Raw genomic sequence first — 10,594 nt, forward strand, 5'->3', positions numbered from 1 at the left:
AAGGGACTTGGCCATAACTCTGCACACACTATGGTTCCTTATCCCATCTGACTAGAAAGTCTGGCAAAAACATTTGAAATCTATGCAGCCCAGCAGTGTTCAACCTGCGGGAAAGGCAGGCAGAGCCAAAAGTTTGCAGACCAAAGCCAGTTACACTGTCTAGTCACAGAACTGGGTGTGACTTAGGACAGCAAACAAGGAGTTTCAACAATTTCAGAGCTGCTTCTCTAGCTATGCCTGGGCAGGGACTCTAATTCATAACCCTACTCATCACTGAATACAACCTTCAGCCACTCCAACTAGGAAACCTAGCCAGGGTACAGAGGAAGTTGAGAAGCCCATTCAACAGTGGGGCTATATAGAATGACATTTGAACAGAGAGCCTGGCCTGTGGCTTTCTTTATTTGTAGAGTAAAATTGGTGGCCTCATCTGACCAGGGAATTAGGTGTATACCCTTGCTTGATTCAAATCCTAAAACAACAAAATGTACAGACCCTGGGTTCTCTTCCACTGCCCTGCCAGGGCAGGGAAGCTAATTTATAGCCCCATTTACAACTGAATAGAGTACCCAGTCCCAACCATCTAGTAAGGCTGACCGGAGAATCCAGGGAATCGTGGAGCACTTCCTACACCCTCACTTGAGTAGGGAAAAGCCAGTAGTCCTATCCAATAGTTCTCAGCCAGCAGTACACCTCCATGCCTAACCTCAGAGATCAAACAGTTGCCTTACCCCAAAATAAGTTATTATAACAGGCCCTAACTGCTTAAAAATATTACCATCAGACACACCCAGAAACCCAAGCTGAAATGTTTGCTGAATATTTATCTCTGTCCAAAAATACCTATAAGTCTGAAAGAGAACCTGATTACTCAAATGTGCAGATACCAATGTAAGAAATCAAGGATCATAAAAAATCAGGAAAATATGACACCACCAGAAGAAACTGATAAAGCTCTAAAATTCTTTGAACTGTCAAAGAATTTAGAATAATCCTCTTAAAGAATTTTAATAAACTACAAGAAAACACACACAGATAACTACACAAAATTAGGAAAACAGGGGTACCTGGGTGACCCAGTCAATTAAGCATCCAACTCTTGATTTTGGCTCAGGTCATGACCTCAGGAAATGAAATTAAGCACCGTGTTGGACTCTATACTCAGCAGGGAGTCAGCTTGAGATTCTCTCTCTCTCTCTCTCTCCCCCCCGCCCCTCCTCCTGCTCTCTCTCTTTCTCTTTCTCTCTCTAAAATAAATAAATAAATCTTTAAAAAGAAATTAGGGAAACAATGCATGAACAGAACAAGAAAATTGACAAGGCAACAGAAACTCATAAAAAATATCAGAAATCCTGGGGCGCCTGGGTGGCTCAGTCGTTAAGCGTCTGCCTTCGGCTCAGGTCATGATCCCAGCGTCCTGGGATCGAGCCCCGCATCGGGCTCCCTGCTCCACGGGAAGCCTGCTTCTCCCTCTCCCACTCCCCCTGCTTGTGTTCCTTCTCTCGCTGTGTCTCTCTCTGTCAAATAAATAAATAAAATCTTAAAAAAAAAAAAAATATCAGAAATCCTAAAGGTGAAAAATATAACTACTGAAGTGAAGAATTCAATAGAGTTTCAAAAGCAGACACAACCATGAAAAAGAAAGAATCAGTGACTTGGAGGATAAGACCTTAGAAATTATTCAGTCAGAGGTGCAAGAAGAAAAAAAAAGAATAAAATAAAAAAAATAAAGCCTACAAGATTTATGGAACACATGAAAAGAAATAATGTTCACATTATGGAACTTTCTAAATGAGAATAGAGAGAGGGGCAGAAAGTATATACAAAGCAATGATGGCTGAAAACTTCCCAAACCAGAAAAGAGAAGTAGACATCCATATGCATGAGGCTCAAAGAACTCTAAATAGTTTGAACTTGAGTGGGGCAACACCAAGACACATTCTAATTAAATTGTCAAAAGTCAAAGACAAAGAATTTTAAAAGCAGCAAGGGAAAAGGTAGAAGTTACACACAAAGAACCCCCGTAAAATTATTGGCAGATTTCTTAACAGAAGCATTTCAGGCTAGGAGAGAATGGGACAACATATTCAAAATATTGAAAAGAATAAAAAATAGTCAACTAAGAATACTATACCCAGTGAAGCTATTCTTCAGTAATGAGGAAGGATAAAGACATCCCTGAACAAACAAAAGCTAAGGGAATTCATTACCACTAGATCTGCATTACAAGAAATGCTAAAGGGAGTTCTTTGAGGAATTAAAATAATACTAATTAATGTCATAAAAACAGGAAAAAAAGGTAGCATGAAACTCTCTGTTAATGGCAAATATATAGTCAAATAGATTCTGTAACTAGGTACCAGTATAATTCACTTATAACTCTAGTTTAAAAGTTTATAAAAATTAACACAGGGGGTACCTGGTTGGCTCAGTCAATTGAGTGTCTGACTCTTGGTTTTGGCTCAGGTCATGATCTCATGGGTTGTGGGATCAAGCCCTGCATTGGGGGTCCAGGCTCAGCAGGGAGTCTGCTTGAGATTTTCTCCCTCTACCCCTCCTCCTACTCACATGTGCATGGGTGCTCTCTTTCTCTCTCTCTCTCAAGAAAATAAATAAATCTTTTAAAAATTAACACAGTCAAAGTAGCTGTAACTCCAGTAATCTATTATTAGTTACACAATATAAAAATATGCAAATTATAACAGCAATAACCTAAAATGTGAGGGGGAGGAGAGGTGAAAATTTTAAGTTTAAGAATTTTATTGAAGTTAAATTGTTATCAGCTTAAAATATGGGGTTATAATTTTAAGATATTTTATGTAAGCTTCATGGTAACAACTAGGGAAAAACCAGTAACAATTACACAAAAAGAACATGATAAAGAAGTCAAAATATACTGATACTAAAAGACACTGAGACAAAACAAAACAAAACACAGCAGGATAAGAATCAAGAAATGAAGGACCTAAAAAACAACCCAAAAACAATAAACAAAATGGCAATAATATATCCTTGCCTATCAATAATTATTTAAGTGTAAGTGGATTAAATTCTCCAATCAAAAGACACAATATGACTGAATAGATTAAACAACAACAACAAAAAAAGATACAATGATATTCTGCCTACAAGAGACTCACTTTAGCCTTACAGACACACAGACTGAGAGTGAAGGGATGGAAAATTTATTTCAAGCAAATGGTAACCACAACAACAAAAAGCAGGGGTAGCTGTATTTATGTTAGATAAAATAGACTTCAAAAATAGTAAAAAGAGACAATGGTCATTACATAATAATAATAATACGGTCAGTCCATCAGGAAGATCTGACAATTATAAATATTTATGTGCCCAACATCCAGGGCACCTAAGTATATAAAACAAAAACTAACAGAGCTGAGAAGAGAAATAAACAGTAATACAATAATAGTAGGGGACTTTTATATCTTACTCTCAACAATGGCCATATCATCCAAACAGAGAATCAGTAAGGAACAGCAGATGTGAACAACAATATACACCAAATGGACCCAACAGAGATAAACTAAACATTCTATCCAACAATAGCACAGTATACACTTTTCAAAAGCACATGGAACATTTTCTAGGATAGACCATATATTAGGCCACAAAACCATTCATTAGGCCTAGCAAAGCCTTATTCAAGAAGTTTGAAATCATATCAAGTATCTTCCCTGACCACAACAGTATGAAACTAGAAATCAGTTAACAGGAAAACTGGAAAATTCACAAATGCATGGAATTTAAACACTCTCCTGAATAACTAATAAATCAAAAAAATTAAAAGTGAAATAAAACAGATTCTTGAGACAAATGAAAAGGAAATGCAACTTATCAGAATTTATGGGATGCAGCAAAACAGTTTTATGAGGGAAGTTCATAGCAATGGATACCAACACTAAGAAGCAAGAAAGATCCCAAATAAACAACATAACTCTATGACTTAAGAAACTAGAAAAAAAGAACAAACAGCCCAAAATTGGCTGAAGAAAGGAAATAATAAAGATAGATGAGAAATAAGCAAAATAGCGAACAGAAAACCAATAGAGATGCTTGACCAAATTGAGTTGGTTTTTTGAGAAGATAAACAAAATTTTACCTGGACTAACCAAGAAAACTACATGCTAATGAAATAGACAACCTAGGAGAAATGAAAAAAAATCTTAAAAAGTTACAACTTGCCCAGACTGAAACAGGGAGAAATAGAAAATCTGAAGACCAATTACTAAAGGAGATAGACTCAGTAATCAAAAATTTCTTTTTGTTTTTCTTTCTTTTTCTTTCTTTCTTTTTCTTTTCTTTTCTTTCTTTCTTTCTTTCTTTCTTTCTTTCTTTCTTTCTTTCTTTCTTTCTTTCTTTTTTTTTTTTTTTTTCTTTCTTTTTTTTTCTTTTTTTAAAAACATCCTAATAAAGAAAAGCCCAGGACCAATGCCTTTGCTGAAAAATTTTACCAAGCTTTTAAAGAAGAATTTATGCCAATCTTTTTAAAATTCTTCCAAAAAATTGAATAGAGAGGAACAGTCTCAAACTCATTTTATGAAGCCAGCATTACCTTGATTCCAAAACCAGAGAAAGATGTTACAAATAAAAAAATTTATAGGACAATATTCCTGATGAATATAGATGTAAAGATCTTCCACAAAATATTAGCAAACCAAATTCAACAGTACATTAAAAAGATCATACACCATGATCAAGTGGGATTTATTCCAGGTATGCAAGCATGGTTCAACATCTGCAAATCAGTCAATGTGATACAACACATAAACAAAGTGAAGCACAAAGATCATATGATCATCTAAATAGATGCAGAAAAAGCATTTGACAAAATTCAACAACCATTTATGATAAAAACTCTCAACAAAGTGGATAATAGATGAAATGTATATCAACATAATAAAAGCCATATGTGAAAGCACACAGCTAACATAACATTCCATAGTAAAAGGCTTAAAGCTTTTCCTCTAAGATCAGCAACAAGACAAGTGTGTCCACTCTCATCATTCCTACTCAACATAGTACTAAAAATTCTTGCTAGAGCCATCAGACAAAAAAAAAAGAAGGAAGGGAGGGAGGGGGGGAGGGAGGGAGGGGGGAGGGGGGGAGGAAAGAAAGAAGTAATAGAAGGTATCAGAATCAGCAAGGAAGAAGTAAAATTGTTTCTATTTGCAGTCAACATGATTTTTTTATATAGAAAATCCTAAAGACATAACCAAACAACTTTTAGATCTAATCAATGAATTCAGTAAAGTGCAGCACCCAAAATTAGCATACAAAACTCAGCAGCATTTCTACACATTAAGAATTAATTTTCTGAAAAAAATTAATTCCCTTTACATTAGCGTCAAAAACAATAAAATACTTAGGAATAAGTTTAAACAAGGAGGTAAAAGATCTTTACTCTGAAAACTGTAAGACATTGATGAAAGAAATAGAGGAAGACAAATAAATGGACTTCTGGGAATATATCCAAAGGAAATGAAAGCACTATGTCAAAAAGATAGCTGCATTCCTATGTTCATAACAGCATTACTTACAATAGACAAGACATGGAAACAATATGAATGTCCACTGATGGATGAACGGATAAAGAAGTTGTGTTATATATATACATTGGACTATTATCCAGCCATAAAAAAATAAGGAATCCTACCATCTGTGGCAACACTGATGAACCTTGCTAAGTAAAATAAGTCAGAGTAAGACATATTTTGTGATCTCACTTATATGTAGAATCTAAAAAAAAGTAAAGAAAAACTCAGAGAGAGAGATCAGACATGTGATTACAAGATAGCAGAAGATGGTGTAAGGGCAACTGGAGGAAGGTGGTCAAAAGGTAGAAGTTTCCAGTTATAAGGTAGTTAATACTGGGCATGTAATGTCCTACATAATGACTATTGTTAACATTGCTGTATGATGATTTAAGGAAAGTTAAGAGAATAATTCCTAAGAGTTCTCATAACATGGAATTTTTTTTTTCTCTTCTTCTTTCCTGCCTTCTTATTTTATCTATATGAGGTGATGGATGTTAGCTAAACCTACTTAAATAATCATTTCACAATATATGTAAATCAAACCATCATGCCATGTGCCTTAAGCTTATACAGTGATGTATGTCAATTATTTCTCAATAAAACTGGAAAAAAATACCAAAGTTCAAAACATCAGGTGTATGATTTGTTCTGAGGCCAGCCAGGATAAATGGGTATACAGGACAATATTCGTTTAATGTTTTCATTAACAGACTCATTTGGCCCATCTGGTTGGTTAAGCCGCTCTCCCTTTTCTCATTGTTACATGTTTTCCCCTAATTATTTATTTGTTGAAAAGCAGACTACACCTAGATCAAGAGCACACAGCTAGGACTGTTACCCTTCTAGATTCTCAGGGTCATTCTTTCAAGTAGTTATTTCCATTATAAAGAATATATTCTTTATATATTTATAAAGAGTTTTTCTTCCGGTATTTATAGTTTATAAAAGAAATATTCTATGTACTAGGGTTAATTCTGACCCCGTCAAAGAGACAGTTACATCAACTATGTAACCTAGCTTGTAAACCTGACTAGTGTCAAGATGAATTGTCTTGTCAATGAGCAAGAGAAACCTGCTACCTTCAAATTTAGATTTCCCTTCTTTCACTTTTCTTGTTTCACAATATTTTAGAATCAGTCTTTGGTTTAAAAATATTTTACTACAAAGTAGTTACAAGTTATCAAGGGCTATTATATTTACAAAAGACTTCATGATTTCTAAACTATTTTCATACATTTAATACAGTAGAATGACAAGCTTATGATAAAAATAAATATTTTTTGACAGTAGAATGAATATGACTTGAGGGTATCCATGGTGGAATAAATGTCGTACAGGACTTCCATCATGGCTATTAAATGTGAAATGGCATTTTCAGCTACAGAACTCAATAAAGGCTTTGTAAGCCTTATAGCTTAAAAGCAAACCAGAGCACATACCCTCCCCAGTGTCTATCACCCAGCCATGGTGAGCGCTGTGAATTGTGTAAGACTGTTGAATCACAGACCTGTACCTCTGAAACAAATAATACATTATATGTTTAAAAAAAAAGAAGAAGAAGAAGAAGATAGCAGGACGGGAAGAATGAAGGGGGGGAAATCGGAGGGGGAGACGATCCATGAGAGACTATGGACTCTGAAAAACAAACTGAGGGTTCTAGAGGGGAGGGGGGTGGGAGGATGGGTTAGCCTGGTGATGGGTATTAAAGAGGGCACGTTCTGCATGGAGCACTGGGTGTTATACACAAACAATGAATCATGGAACACTACATCAAAAACTAATGATGTAATGTACAGTGATTAACATAAAAAATACATTAAAAAAAAAGCAAACCAGATACTAAACAGTTCCAGGGTTTTGTTGTTTTTTTTTTTTTTTAAATGCTTGAAGATGACTATTCTTTTTTATTTAAATATAATTTATTAGTTATAGGTGTACAGCATAGTGATTTGAAATTTTTGTACATTATTAAATAATCCCCACAGTAAGTCTAATTCCCATCCATCACCATACATATTACAAAATTATTGACTATATTCCCTATGCTTTATATTACATCTCCATAATTTATTTATTTTATAACCAAAAGTTTGTTCCTCTTAATCCCCTTCACCTATTTTGCCCATCCCACAACCTCTCCCCCCACCTAAAAACCAACAGTTTCCTATATCTAGGAGTCTGTCTCTTTTTGTTTTGTTTGTTCATTTGTTTCTTATTATAAGTTCGACATATAGGCAAAAATCAGACGGTATTTTGTCATTTTCTGACTTATTTCACTTAACATAATACCCTCTAGGTCCATCCATGTTGTCATAAATGGCAAGATCTTATCCTTTTTTTAATTGGCTAAGTAATATTCCACTGTATGTATGTATGTATGTATGTATATATGTTTTCTTTGTCCATTCGTCTATAAATGCATAATTCATCTATTCGCAGATTGCTTCCATATCTTGGTTATTGTAAATAATCCTGCAATAAACATAAGGATAAATGTATCTTTTCAAATTAGTGTTCAGTTTTTTTGGAAAAATACCCAGAAGTGGAATTGCTAGAATGTATGGTGGTAGTTCTATTTTAAATTTTTTGAGGAAATTCCATACTATTTTTCATAGTGGCTGCACTACTTTACATTTCCACTAACACTGTATGAGGGTTCCTTTTCCTCATTCTTACTATTTTTTTTTTTTGTCTTTTTTATAATAGCCATCCTGACAGATGTAAATTGGTATTTTATTGTGGTTTTCATTTATGTTTCCCTGATGATTAGTGATTTTGAGCATTTTTCCATGTGGCCATCTGCATGTCTTCTTTGGAAAAATTGTCTATTCAAGTTTTCTGCCCATTTTTTAAAATTGGGTTGTTTGTATTAAGTTGTATAAATTCTTTATATTGTTTGGATATTAACCCCTTATCAGATGTATGATTTGCAAAAGTTTTCTCCCATTCAGTAGGTTGCCTTTTAGTTTTGTTGACTTTTTTTTTTTTTTTTCCACCATGTAAAAGCTTTTTAGTTTGATATAATCCCTTTTATTTTAACTGTTGTTCCCCTTGCCTGAGGAGACAGGTCCAAAAAAATATTGCCACGACTGATGTAAAAGAGATTACTGCCTGTGCTTTCTTTTAGGGGTTTTCTAGTTGTAGGTCTTACATTCAAGCCTTTAATCTATTTTGAATTTATTTTTGTATATGGTGTAAGATCGTGGTCCAGTTTCATTCTTTTGCTGTCAACAGTTTTTTCAACACTATTGAAAAGACTGTCTTTTCCACAGTGTATATTCTTGCCTCCTTTGTCATAGATTAATTCACCATATATGTGTGAGTTTATCTCTGAATTCTCTATTTTATTCCATTAATTTATGTGTCTGTGTCAGCATAGTGCCAGTACTATACTGTTCTGTTTAATATAGCTTTGCAAGATCGTTTGAAATCAAGCAGAGTGATACCTCCAGCTTTGCTTTTCTTTCTCAAGATTGATTTAGCTACTTGGGGTCTTTTGTGATTCCCTACAAATTTTAGGATTCTTTTTTCTAGTTCAATAAAAAAATTCCATTGGTATTTTGAGAGGGATTACATTCAATCTGTAATCACTTTGGGTGGTATGGACATTTTAACGATATTAATTCTTCCAATGAGCATGATATATTGCTCCATTTATTCCCATAATCTTCAATTTATTTTATCGATGTCTTAGAATTTTCTTTTTTTAGTTAATTATTTTATTTTTTTATTATTATGTTCAGTTACCACTGTAGAGTACATCATTAGTTTTTGATGTAGAATTCAATTAGTCATTAGTTACATATAACACCCAGTGTCAGAATTTTCAAAGTACAAATCTTTTGACTTTTTGGTTAAATTTATTCCTAGTTGATTTTTTATTACTAAAATAGAAGCTCAGTAATGTCTTAAATTTATAACCCCTAATGGTAGGGGGAATTTTATATTACTAGCTGTATTACTATTGCACATTTTCTCGATAGAAATTATATTTTCTTGGGACAAGTTCAGTTTCATGGTAATATGATCTTTTAATAACTTGTGTAACAACTGTGGTTTTGGCATATCTCAAAGTCATGGTAATAGGATTATGATTCTCGTGAGTAAAAATTATATTATGATTTCTCATTTTGTGTTTAATTTCCAATTAAACTTTTGAATAAATTCTTAACCATACTTTTATTTTTATATGTCAGTTAATTTGAGAAATATGACCATTTGTTATGTATTATTACTCCATAGCTGCTACTTATTTTTAAAATAACACATAACTATATTTTGTAACATTCATGTCATAGCATAAGAACTTGTAATGAAAATATTTTCTTGTTTGGGAAAAATTGTGCTAAGTCCAATTTAGTAGTTCTTTATAATTGCCTTAATATTAAACTTAATAAAAAGATGGTGCTGTTCTTATAAGCTGATTTTTACCAAAATATATTGACTCTGAAAGTTGCAATTAAAAACAAACATGAAATATATATGATCTGAAGTTTCATGAGTGTGTAAAATTCTCAGGAAAATATATGGGTTTATGAATTCAAAACACCTTTATCTATATTTTTTCATATACTTTAAAGTTGATTTTCCCTAAGGCATTATTCTCCTAATGTCTTCTTTGCTGCTCTGTATCCCCCCTTGACTATGTTATGCAACTTCAGGGCTTTAAATCTACCAATGTGTGCATGACTCCCATATTTATAACTACAACTATGACTTACTCTCAAAATGATCATTTTTTAGGCTGATCGAAGTCTTTACCTGAAGGTCTCAAATTCACAACCAAAATTGAACTCATCTTCTCTTTTCTGAAATGCTTTTTCTACTCATATGTTTATTTTTGAATGGCATTAATATTGTCCTAATCATCCAAGATTTACATTTTTGAAGTAATTCAATTGTTTTTGTTCCCCTGCCTATCTGCAATCTGCCTCCCTGGTATTGTTCAACCCTTTCCTTCTTCTTGATTCTTATAAATTCTAGTAAAATATAACATTAATGCCCAAGTTACCGTTGTGTCATTTCATTGTTTTCCCAGC

Source organism: Phoca vitulina, unplaced genomic scaffold (assembly GCF_004348235.1).
Source record: "Phoca vitulina isolate PV1807 unplaced genomic scaffold, GSC_HSeal_1.0 scaffold14, whole genome shotgun sequence".
Classification (NCBI taxonomy): domain Eukaryota; kingdom Metazoa; phylum Chordata; class Mammalia; order Carnivora; family Phocidae; genus Phoca; species Phoca vitulina.